The sequence below is a fragment of the Hyla sarda genome, chromosome 6 (assembly GCF_029499605.1).
Source record: "Hyla sarda isolate aHylSar1 chromosome 6, aHylSar1.hap1, whole genome shotgun sequence".
NCBI lineage: Eukaryota > Metazoa > Chordata > Amphibia > Anura > Hylidae > Hyla > Hyla sarda.
This window is the reverse complement of record NC_079194.1, coordinates 249,359,373-249,373,193: the sequence shown is the minus strand read 5'-3', so window position 1 is coordinate 249,373,193 and position 13,821 is coordinate 249,359,373.

Below are 13,821 nucleotides of genomic sequence, written 5' to 3'. Positions count from 1 at the left end.
GCTGTATATATGGAAAAATGAGGAAGTTATAGGTTGTCAAAATAAAGGGATTTTAAACATACTATTTTGGTTAAAAAGTTTGAGATTTTTTTTAAGCATTACAGTAATAGAAAAGTATGTAATCATGGGTATAATTTTAATTGTATTGAACCACAAAATAAAGAAAACATGTAATTTTTACTGTGAAGTAACGGTACATTGTGAAATCAAAACCTTCCAAAATTTGCAAAATTGCGGTTTTCGTTTAAATTTTCCCACACAAATAATATTTTTTGGGTTGTGTCATACATTTTATGGTAAAATGAGTGATGTCATTGCAAAGGACGACTGGTCACGCAAAAAACAAGCCCTCATATTGGTCTGTGGATGAAAATATAAGAGTTATGATTTTTAGAAGGTGAGAAGGAAGAAACGAAAATGCAAAAAATAAAATTGGCTGTGTTCTTAACGCCAAAGTCGCTGTGTCCAGGTGGGGTTAAGATCAGTTTGCTGTAATTTAGGTTTAGACCCTCACTTGTCCTTTACTGGAGACTTACCACAATGAATCAGATCTCGACTCTTTCTATACATACATTTTCAAAAATGTGCATGAAGAAAGTATTTTCCATTCTTCATTTCTAGATTTATTTATCTGAAAGGGACAAGTCCGGCTGATTATAACAACAATGTAGACTAACATGTCAGAGTGAGAAATGTTCAACCAAACAATAGCTTTTTTTTCACCTGTACAAGTATAATATATAGAACTCCTGATATGGTTAGTATTTAACCAGAAAAATCTCTACTGAGGTACGACAAGGGACAGTAAAAAGCAAATAATAAAAAGGGTTCTAAACCTCAAATGATATCTGTTAGATGACTGCAGAAAGAAGATATCACTACCATTAACCAAAGTGGTTTATAAGGGCCCCAAACCCAGTTCCCCAAAAAGGAAATATACCATTATACTTTCTCATGATGATAACCTATTTCTATAAAGGGGAACCCCAATTCAGACTTCTCTTAAAAAGACAAAGTTGAGAACCTATAAGAAAGAGTTACCGTATTTTTCGCCATATAAGACGCTCCGGTATATAAGACGCACCCAATTTTAAAGGAGGAAAATCTAGAAAAAAAAAGATTCTGAACCAAATACTGTAGTAAAATATTTTATATCAGTATAGTTCCCCCACAATAGTTGGCAGTATAGTTCCCCCACAATGGTAGGCAGCTCCCCCCCCCCACAATGGTTGGCAGTAGAGTTCCCCCACAATAGTTGGCAGTATAGTTCCCCCACAATAGTTGGCAGTATAGTTCCCCCACAATGGTAGGCAACTCCCCCCCCCCCCACAATGGTTGTCAGTATAGTTCCCCCACTATAGTTGTCAGTATAGTTCCTACAAAATGGTAGGCAGCTCCCCCCCCCCCCCCCACAATGGTTGGCAGTATAGTTCCCCCACAATGGTTGGCAGTATAGTTCCCCCACAATAGTTGGCAGTATGGTTAGTGACCCGAGGACATCCTTATGTCCCGAAAAGATTTTTCGGGACACAGGGATGTTCGGCATAGGAAAACCTATGATTATCTGCCCGGGCCGGCTCCTGTGTGCAGCTGCAGGCGGGGGCCGGCCAGAGCAGGTAAAAACTAATTCATGTATACTAAAAACCAGGGTGCCTCCAGCTGTTGTGAAACTACAACTACCAGCATGCCCGAACAGCCTTTGCCGGTCCGGGCATGCTGGGAGTTGTAGTTTCACAACAGCTGGAGGCACCCTGGTTTTTAGTATACAGTTATTAATAATTCACCTGCCCGGCGCCCGGAACTTTATGTTCCAGGCGTAGGGCAATAAACATAGTCGGTGTGAGGTGAAAAATTCACCGGCGGTCATGACGCTGCTGCGGGCGGGGAGCGGGTAGTCAGCGCTGTACCGCACCGCCGCAGCCTCTGTACTTACCGCTGACTTCCCGCTCTCGCCCGCAGCAGCCTCGGGCGTATATTCACCGTATAAGACGCACCAACTCCCCCCCCCCCCCCGTTTTGGGGAAGTAAAAGTGCGTCTTATATGGCGAAAAATACAGTATTCTCATTCTACTGGACCCAGCCTAGAGCATCACTGAACAAAGTTTCTAGAAAAGGGATTGTGTTACTAAGAAAACCCTTTTGAAAGGGTACTCCACTGGCCAGCATTTGGAAGTAAATGTTTTCTCGCCACCACCCATAGACTTGCATTGAGGGGGCATGGCTGTGATGTCACGAGGGGCATGGCCGACCCACGCAGCATTAAAATAGTGTTCGGAACGTTTGGTTGTTTTTTTTCAATTCTGGCGCAAATTGCGGTGCAGACAGAATTTCTGGCACACAACCCAACAAAACATGTCGGGTTTACAATAGTAAATCAGGGCCCAAATGTCAAGACATGCAGGTTACCAATCCTCTCAGTAATATGAAAGTGCATAAACACAACTTGTCCATATACACACACACACACACACACACACACATATATAAATATATATAGCCCCTGTGACTTCATCCCAAGGACCCACATTAACTGTAGTGTAAACTGAACAAAAACAGTCAAAAACAAAATCTCAGATTTATTAAATACACTATTATAGTCTTGGAGTTCCCATCAAATAAATGTTTTATGTGCTCCAGTCTCTCATTCATTAAGTCCTGGAATCCCATTTATTGCTATGACCTGTCTTTTATGACCTGTTTGTTCAGTTTTTTGCTTCTTGTTCCTTGTTCAGTAGAAGTCTCCTGCTTAGTCTGTGAATATGTGAACTTTATGTGTGCAAAAGATTTATCTCTGATAGTAAAAGTCAAATACAGGTAGTCGGCAGACACGTATGAGCCTTTTTACAGAGGCAGAAAACTGTACTGAGACTATAAGTTGCAATGTTTTCTAGTAGTACATTGTTATTTTGTGCTAAATTAACAAAAGATGAAAAGTTACAAAATATTTAGTAGGTATATAATAGTGATAGTCTAGCCTTAGAAAAGACCATGAAAATGACATACATAGGGGTCCAACTCTCGACACAGCCAATGTGCAGTATGAAGGAGCCCTGAGACTTGGGCGAGCCCGGCAGCATCTTCAGTGTTTATATCCGCACATACTTGCACATGCCGTATTTTTCAAAACAACTTAGTTAGATATTGCAGCTGTGTCCAATACAGGTAAATTGGAGGATAGGCCAACAATTCCTGATAACCTCTTAAGGGTGTGTTCACACTTACAGGTTCTTAATTGCAATAGCTGAATACGAAGCCTGGCACAGATTGTAAATAGAACAGAAAGATTTAGGCTAAGTTTCCACTTATTATTTTTTCTGGAAGTTTTTGGAAAACTACCACTGCAATTTTTGAGCCAAAGTCAGAAGTGGATCCATAAGGGAGGAGAAGTGTCAGTCCTTCCTTTATGTGTCATATTCCTGTTCAATACACTTCTGGCTTTGGCTCAAAAACTGTGGAAACTTAGCCTTAGGCTTCTCTTTTAAAATCCATGCTCTGCTTTTTATTCAATAATTGCAATTAAAAATCTGAATGTGTGAACACACCCTTAAATAATTACTAGGGATACAATGTGGTAGGTCCCTGCCCTTTCTACCTACACGTATGTATTGTTATATCTTCACTGGATCATTCCCCGAGCAGACTTGATGGAGGTTACTAATGACAACAGCGAGCCTACTATGGATCAGAGTAGACAAAACGCATGTGCGTTTTTCGTCTCATGCAACACACAGGATGAGATACATCTTTTAAGCACAAAATCACTTGAACACAAAGTTTTGAATTTAGCAGATAAGGAAACACGCCTCTTTTGGGCAGTTAATTCTCTACATGCTTACCTTGAAAGCAATAGAGCTCCCAGAGGTCTAAGAGTATATAAAATCCCCTCCCAATTTCTTGACAATCCTGAATTTATACACAAATGGTCCGAAGCACATACAAATCACGCTATGACACTTGTGGACATAGTTCTGCAAGAAAATAGATCAGAATACTCCAAAATTACTGAAGAATTTTGTAGGGCTAAGATAGAGCTCCGCATCCGACTTTCAGAGACACAATATCATTTGTTTATTAAAAATCTTTAAAAAAAATGTTTGTGTTGCAAATTGAGATCAAAGAACAAAAAATGGACAAATTCCTGCGAGATAAACGCGACTATGATAGTGAAAATGTTTTTACATGGAATTCATCTAAAGGTGACTCGCATAGGACAAATAAAAATAAAAATCAAAGGAGACGTACATACAAAAAACTTAGAAGTCAAGATTTATGGACCACCGAAACCGACCACCCGTGCGACTCGACAAACGAATCCTCCCCCCCCCCCTTTAGGAGGCGGATTAGTAGTGGAGGAGCGAAGAGAAATCGCAAGAGAAAACATGGTCCAGAAACGAAAAGGAGTGATGTGGAAAGATGAGAGGAAGGTAATATAGTGTTTGATCTATCGAACACTGATGTACCTGAAAATGTCTTTGATTTACTGTCAAAAGGATTGAATTTTGGTATCATGGAGGAGTTTAACCTTCCCTCTTTTGAAATAGATTTTTTTAAAGCTACCAGAAAGATCAATTTGAAAAAAAAATTCAAGTCTCATCCTCCGTCATCTCCTAATACTCATGAAAGCAGCACCCCATGAATAACAGGACCACTAGGTTTCTGTCCCATAAAAGAAGCCACAGTCATCGAACAACAAGCCATACGTGACCTAGCTTGCCTGGCATCAGAAATGGATTGCTCTGCGATCGACATATCTACTAGTAACATTCAATCCTCACCTTTTCGAGGAGGAAGAGCATCCTCATTCAACCCCCCAGTGATTCCAGGGAGTCCACTTGATATTTTCCAAAAAGCAGTACTTAATGACATCAAAGCACTTGTTTATCCAAGAACAGAAATTAATCTATCAGATAGGGAAAGAGAAGCTATACTCTAGCTTTATTCACATCCAGAACTGAAAGTCACTAGAGCTGGCAAGGGTGGAGGTGTGGTCCTATGGACTACTGAACAGTACCTTAACGAAGCCTATCGACATTTAGAAGATAGCACCACCTACATAAAACTTAAAAGTGATCCCACCGCTTATCGACACTTAGAACATAACACCACCTACATAAAACTTAAAAGTGATCCCACCGCTCGCATATTGGATAAACTCAGAAGTTTTTTGAGAGAACAAGTATCTAAAGGGATATTGGAGGAAAAAACTGCAGAACTTTACTACCTCTCCACCCCACCAAGCCCAATTGGTATATTCTCCCTAAAGTTCACAAACCTGTCACACCCCCTCCCGGCCACCCTATTGTAGCCGGTAGGGGGTCAGTGACTAAGTTTTTATCTAAATATGTTGATTGGTCACTCAGACGCATTCTGAACAACATGCCCTCCTACGTCAAAGACTCAAGTGACATCATATCCTTCACTGAAACTTTTGTGTGGCAAGAGTCCTTCTCTTTGGCCAGCATCGATGTAGAAAGCCTGTACACCCGCATCCCGCATGGTGCGGGTGTACAGGCGATCGGATCTATTTTAAAAGAAACAGATAAAAGTTCTGCATACATCAACTTCATTTGCGACGCTTTATAATTCATATTGGATAATAATACCTTTTGCTTTGAGTCTCAGTGGTATAAACATGTATCAGGAACCGCAATGGGGAGTGCCACCTCATGCTCTTACGCAAATCTATATTTATCACATCTCAAGAGAGAATACATTTACTGTACTAATAACCCCTACATTCAGCACATCAAAGCATATCTACGTTTTGTAGATGATGTGCTGATAATATGGGATGGTGAAAAGGATAAGTTTGACGAATTTATACTTCCCCTAAATACAATATGTTTTTAACCAGCACGTATGGAGGTACTGAGATTGATTTTCTAGATCTTACCTTATATGTAGAAAATGATCAACTATTCACAAAGAGTTACAGGAAACCAATAGCAAAAAATGCTATTTTATATTATAACAGCTCCCATCTTAAGAAAACAAAAGATTCTATTCCTTACAGTCAATTCATCCGTTTGAAGCGAAACAATAAAAATTCTGCAATATAAGTTCAGCAAGCTCAAGAACGTAGTACTCGTCTCCTCAGACGAGGATATCCTCAGTCAGTAATTAATACAGTATACGATAGAGCTTCTAGAGTAACTAGAGAAACACTATGCCATCCTCATCCTAAGAACACTATGCTCAATGCAAACAAACGTTTTTTCTTCTCCTTTAAGAACAGTAATATGAACTCCATCATTAATACTATCATCAACAAAAACTGGCATATTATTGCCAGTGATCCCGACCTAGCAGACACAGCGAAAAACAAACCTATTATAACATACCAAAAAAACAAGACACTAGGAGAAACCCTCAATCTTAGTTCAAAAAAAGCTATGACAAAAAACCGGAGCAACTGGCTATGTGAACATAGCCCAAAAGGAAACAAAAAATGCGGCACATGTCCACAATGTCTTTTCAATCATAATTCTACTCTAGTACAATTGGGCCAAATGACTATCAAGACTCATGATCTGATTACCTGCCGTACCTCATATGTAGTATACTTCCTCATTTGTAAATGCAATTTATTCTATATCGACAAGACGATTAGGCAACTTCGTATTCGGGTAAAAGAGCACATCCAGTCCATTCGGACTGGTATTGGTGCTCCCCGGTTCTTAAAGCACATGAGTGAAGTACACAACAGTTCTACTGCAGACTTGAAGTTCGGAGGACTTGAAATAGTTAAAAACTCAAATTCTCCATTGGATAGAAACACCAGATTGCTGAGAGCCGAAGCCGCCAGGATCCTGCTCCTCGATGCTCAGGGCCCACTCGGTTTCAATGAGAAAATCGATTTAGCTGTCTTTTTTTAATTTCTTAAAATAATTTTGTAATTACTTAAAAAAAATTTCAGGATCATCCCTATCTTGCTTATGGATTAGGAATTATCCTATTTTTTTAAACATATAACTATTTTTTATTTGAACACATACTCACCTGAGTAGTCACGTGATCTAATGCACTACTTCACCTGCAGCTATAAAACTCCACTGCGCGATGACGTATACTGAAGACGGATGAAGCGCAATTACGCGAAATAGCCAGTTATCGCCTCTGAGCGCACACAAGTGATGTCTTCCTCTGATCCAGTGGTCATTTCCACATAGGAACGCGAGTTACCGAACCCGGTGGTGAGTGCGGATTATCTTTTTTATCTTGTCTTGTATTTACAATCCACCTGTTTGAGCTGTACGCCGCGGTGCCAGCTCACAAACAGTCGGGTGGCGACCACTGGGCCGGAGTGTATGGTGACGTCACGACTCCGCACCCCGTGTGATGTCACCTCCGCCCCTGCTATGCAAGTCTATGGGAGGGGGCGTGATGGCTTATTTTTTGCGCCACCAATTCTACTTTGCAGTGACATTAGTCATTTTACCCAAAAATCTACGGCAAAATTGGAAAAAAATCATTGTGTGACAAAATTGAAGAAAAAACGCCATTTTGTAAATTTTGGGGGCTTCCCTTTCTACGCAGCGCATTTTTCGGTAAAAATTAAACCTCTTTATTCTGTAGGTCCATACGGTTAAAATGATACCCTACTTATGTAGGTTTGATTTTGTCGTACTTCTGTAAAAAATCATAACTACATGCAGGAAAATGTATACGTTTAAAAATGTCCTCTTCTGACCCCTATAACTTTTAAATTTTTCTGCATATGGGGTGGTATGAGGGCTATTTGTGCCATGATCTGACAATTTTATTGGTATCAATTTTATCGGTATTGGTATTTTTTGTTTTGATTGGACTTTTTGATTGCTTTTTATTCACTTTTTTATGGTATTAAAAGTGACCAAAAATACGCTTTTTTGGACTTTGGAATTTTTTTTGCACGTATGCCATTAACCGTGCGGTTTCATTAATGATATTCTTTATAGTTCGGACATTTACACACGGTGATACCGCATATGTTTATTTTATTTACACTGGGTTTTTTTTTATTGGGAAAAGGGGGGGGATTCTGACTTTTGTTATGGAAGGGGTTAAATGATCTTTATTAACACTTTATTTTCACTTTTTTTTTTTTGCAGTGTTATAGTCCCCATAGGAGACTATAACACTGAACACATTGATCTTCTACACTGATCACTGCCAGGCAATAGCCCCAGTATATCAGCAGATCTGAGCTATTTTTGCTCCGTGGCTGATGAAGGGCGATACAGGGGCCGGGGTGTCGTGATGTCACGGCCCCGCCCCCTCAGGACATCAATCCCCGCCCCCTCAATGCAAGTCTATGGGAGGGCGTGTGGTGGCTGGGGCGGAGTACCTCTGTAAGGGTTCTCAAATTATCTATAAAATTGATTCAATTACCTCTCATTGTGATGTTTCTACCCTATGCTGCTTGGCAACCAAGAATAGGCTCCCAGGATAGGCACTGACCTGTACCATTATCTAACAACCAACTCACTGCAAAAGAGTTGCATCTATACTAACACAGCTTCTATAGGTCAGTGCATATATTTCACCAGTAGCTAATAAGGCTTCAGTCTGTACTCTACTCCCCTATGAGTGCCAGGATCTTTTTTTTCCCTTCATGCTATTTATATGTGTCCAAAAAATGTTAAAGGAGTACCGTAATACAGTGATCTGAAATGAATATGATAATAATAATAATACTATTATTGAATATTGCAGTATATGCGCATACATTAAGAAAAAAATATATAGTTTTAAAATTCACATCTTACCTAGCAGAGGGAAGGACTCTTAGAATTAGTCAGGAAAACGGGAATAAGTATTTTCAGTGCTTGCACTATAGTATACATTAATAAATTCTTAATGCAGAAGACAAGGGTACATTATATGGTAGGTATTTGGTAAGTTGATGACAAGCATCAAAAAAGAGGTTGTCCTGGTGAAGAAAAAACCCTTTAACATTTTGGGGACACATGGCTTCTAGCAGGGTCCGGTGTATAAAGCCTGTTAATGAGCTGAGCCTTTACTCATGCTCGGTGAGTAGCAGCTGCTATCAGCCAGGACTCATTACTAATATCAGACATTGACATGACCCCTGATGCCTGGCATTAACCCTCAAAGTTGCTCCTGACATCTTTGTGTTAAAATGTAGGTGCTGATTGGTTAGAGGGGGCTGATTGGGACCTCTACAGCATAATCACGGGGACCAGATCAGCTGATGATGGGTGGAGGTCCTTCGTGCCGATGGATTGTAGATCTGATCATACAGTGTGTCTCGGCAGATTGCATAAGCAGATCGTCAATAACAATGCTCAAGGAATAAGACCCTTTCCTAATAAAAGTTTAACTCACCCCCCCTTTTCACAATCTTTTAAATAAAAACATAAACATATGTGGTATCTCCGTCGAGGTGGTGGCGCGGTGGCGGGGGGGTCGGGGAGTGTTATTGTGCACACAGTTATAAAAAAATTTTGGGAAATTAAAAAAGTTATAGCTATTAAAAGGTAAGGGGGAAAAGATGAAGATGCAAAACTGAAAAATTGTTGCATCCTTATGAGGTTTAGGCTAAAATAACAAATATTTTCCATCTTAGTCTAAAGAAGTTATATTGTGATCTTAGCAAAAAGAGTATTTGGAAGAAAACATGCTACAAAGCTTTCTTTATAGGAAAATAACACTATTTTTGGACTACAGTTCTGACAACAATGTTGCTACATTAGTGCATCCTTTATGTAAACATTGGTCAAAATTCTAAGATCTTATTACTACATTGACAAAAAAGCTGTGCTGACACGTAAGTACCACTGGATTAAACCTTCTACTACTTCCTCATTGACATGGGAGAGCGGACAGTTATTCAAAGATTGTGTAATCCAACCAAGGACACATCTTGGTGACATAGCTTCTCCCTGCGGATGACCCGAACATCAGCATAAATTAACCACGTTGTCTAAATATTTTGTCACCCTTGAAGGACAGCATCATGGTTGGGTTTCCTCATTGCTAAACCCATTCTTTAAGAAATAAAATGATGAACCAACGTCTGTTATTTGCTTTTTGCTTATGTATTTATAAAGAACAATGGCACCTGTCAGTAAAAACTGCAGCTATGTTGGCCAGGTAACAAAAAGTTTACTCTGGCATGTCCAACGTGAACTACATGCCTTGGGGCAATAACAGTGATTGTTAATGCAGGAAAGTTTTTTGCTTCTTACTGTAAGTAAGATAAATAGAATATCATCTCACCAGTAAATGAGTTAAAGGATTATATTGTTAGTAAAGTGTTTATGTTCCATGTTGGCAACAACATTAAGTGTAACCTAATCTACATGAAACATACAAAGCAGGAACTTTAGTCCATTCTTACTCCAAATATGATTTCTTTGACTCTTAAATATGTTTTTCATTTATTTATTTTTATTTATATTTTTTTCAAATTCAAGAAAGGTTTATAGAAGAAAACACATTATACAAAGGCACAACTGACAAAGAGACTTAGAAACACCCAATGTAATGGCCTTACCCTAACGGCTGAGTAGTGGATCTGCTGTTTTGTGTGAACAATCACTGAACCATACCAGGAAGCGGAGTCTAAGGTGCTGTTTTCACCAGAGACTGCCCCAAAGCGGGATGGACTTGCTGGACTTGCTGCACCCAGGTTGCTACCCCTGGCACGATCCGTTCACACATGTTGCCCAGATGAAACCTGGCAGAGATGATAAGGCGTAGTCAGATGAAGCACAGGTCAGGAGGCAGGCAGCAAAGAAGCGTAGTCAGGTCACAGGCACCAGGTCAGGTGGCTGGCGGCAAAGAAGCATAGTCAGGTCACAAGCACAAGGTCAGGAGGCTGGCGGAAAGGAGCAAGGCTGGTCACAAGCAGGAGGTCAGGAACACTAATAAGGCCCACGCAAAGAAACGCTTTCTCTAAGGCACAAAGCACAAAGATACAGCACCATGATAGGGAGGTGCCGGATTAATATAAGGTCCGCCCTACAGCAGACCAAATATTAAATAAAATGTTCAGCCAACTGAGGAGCTGAAGGAAGTCTGGGCAAATAAATAAAATGTGCCATCTCTGAAAAACGATCAACGACCACCCAAATGACAGTATTGTTATAGGAAGGAGGAGGATCAGTGATGAAATCCATGGCTATATGGGTCCACAGGGCATCTGGAATGGGTAAGGGCTGTAAGAGTCCTGCAGGTTTCAACCGTGGAGTCTTGTCACGAGCACAGGTAGTACAAGAGCTAACAAAGTCAGTGATATCCCATGTGAGATGTGGCCACCAATATTGTCGTGAGATTATCTGCAAAGACTTATTGATCCCAGAGTGACCAGCCAGCAGGGAGGAGTGTCCCCAACTGGGGACATGACGTTTGAGAAGGGGAGGTACGAATGTCTTCCCAGGTGGGACTTGAAAAAAAAAAGATGGAGCTGCAGTAATAAGGCACTCAGGAGGAATAATATGAAGTGGAGTGAAATCCTGACAAACAATATCGGAGGATCAAGAAAGACCATTTGCTCTAATATTTTTATCAGCAGGATGAAAATGAATGAAGAAATTGAATTGGGAGAAGAAGAGCGAACATCTTGCGTGACTTCGGGCGTTGTGCAGATTGTAGATTTAAAATTTTTTTTGTAATCTGTAAAAATGCTGACAGGATGTGTAGAACCCTCTAAAAGATGGCACCATTCTTCTAAGGCGAGTTTGATGGCGAGGAGTTCCCGGTTGCCTATGGAATAGTTTCTCTCTGCAGTAGAAAAGGTCTTGGTGAATAAAACCACAAGTTATGTTTTTGCCCTTGGGAGGCTTTTGCACCAGTACAGCACCAGCTCCAACAGATGATGCTTCGACCTCCAAAAAGAACGTTTTTTCAGGATCAGGTCTTGAGAAAAGAGGTGTTGAAGCAAAGGCAGATTTTAGTTGAGAGAAAGCCTCTTCAGCCTCCGTTGACCAATATTTGCTGTTATTGTTCTTTTTGGTAAGAGCTACAATTGGGGCCACCAAGGAAGAACAATGGGGAATGAATTGACAGTAGTATGCCTACAATTCTGAAGAAGGGGCCCTAGAGCCCTGAAACATGTCAATATCTGGCTGAATAAATCTTACCACACTGTAAATGGTACCTTGCCTTTGACTGGTGGATTACCTCTGAACGGTGGTTTGCGCTGAAACCCGGTTCCTGTTTTGTTTTGTTTTTTTCTCCTCTACTACCACATTCACAAACTCTTGGAATACTGCAGGAGCATTACAGAGACCAAAAGGTACGACAAGGTACTCAAAATGGCCATCACAGGTGTTAAAAGCCATTTTCCATTCATCGCCTTCTCGAATGCAAAGTAAATTGTATGCCCCTCGCAAATCCAATTTTGTGAAGATTCTGGCTCCATGTAGATAGTCAAAGAGTTCAGAAATCAAGGGCAAAGGGTAGCGTTTTTTTATAATCAATGCAAGGATGGAGAGAATCATCCTCCTTTCCAACAAAGAAGAATCCAGCCCCTGCAGGAGAGGAAGATTTCCGGATGAATCATTTTTGAAGGTTTTCCTGAATATAGCTTGTGTCTCAGGTACAGACATAGGATGAATTCTTCCCTGAGGAGGAGTAGTACCAGGTTGAAGATCAACTGGAGAATCATAAGGGCAATGTGGAAGAAAAGTCTCTGCTTGTTTCTCGCAAAAAACATCAGCAAAATCTTAATAAGGAAATGATATGCTAGACTTAATGAGGGGAAATGGATTAGTCCGAGATAGAAGCGAGTCCAGACAGTGACCTTGACCAAAAGTTCCCAAACGAGAAACTTCTTCAGTATTCCAATCAAATTGTGGAGAATGATGCTTCTCCTTATGCAACATTACTACTTGCATGATGAGAGTTTCAGTGCGGAACAGAACCATACACTTCAGGTGTTCTCCATTAACAGAAGAAACATACAGTGGCTTAACTAGCCGAGACACAGGTAAACAATGTTTTTGGACCAGGGTGGCATCAATAAATTTACCCGCAAAACCAGAGTCCAGGAAGGCTGAGACAAAGAATGAGGACTTCTTAGGAATATGAATTTGAACAGGCATGGTCAAACGTGGAGAGGTTATTCTCACCCAGGGACGCCTCTCCTATGTGCCCTAGGTGCGAGCATTGCCCGGACACTGTAGACATAGGGTACACTCTTTAAGGAAGTGTTCAGGGCTGGCACACTAAAGGCACAAGTTCTCGTTGGGTCTACGGTTCTTTCTTGAGAAGAAAGTCTAATGCGGTCCACTTGCATGGGCTCCTCAGCAGATGGAGTTGGAGACGATTGTGGAGGACATTTGAATACGGGAGCCAAACGAGGGTAATGCCTTGTCCGGAGAGGTTCCCTCTCTTGGCGTTGTTCCTCCTGTCTCTCAGAGAACCACACTTCAATACGAGTGGCTAAATTGATGAGATCAGTCAGGGAGGATGGAAGATCTCGAGCCGCCAAGGCATCCTTAATTCTGCTAGAGAGTCACGTTTTAAAAGTAGCACACAAAGCCTCGTTGTTCCAGGCCAGTTCAGAGGACAAGATATGGAAATGTACAGAAGAGTGTGGGGGAATACAAGTACATTTCCTTGACAGAGATTCAGTAAAGCAGTTTCCGCCGAAGAAGCCCTAGCAGGTTCCTAAAACAAGTTTCGGAATTCAGTTAGGAAAGAGCTGAGATTAGAAGACATCGGGCCATTGTGGTCCCACAGCGGGGTAGCCCAGGCTAAAGCTTTCCCGGAAAGAAGACTGATGATGAATTCAACTTTGGCACGCTCTGTAGGAAATTGGTCCGGTTGTAGTTCAAGGTGCATAAAACATTGAGTTACGAAGCCCCTGCATAA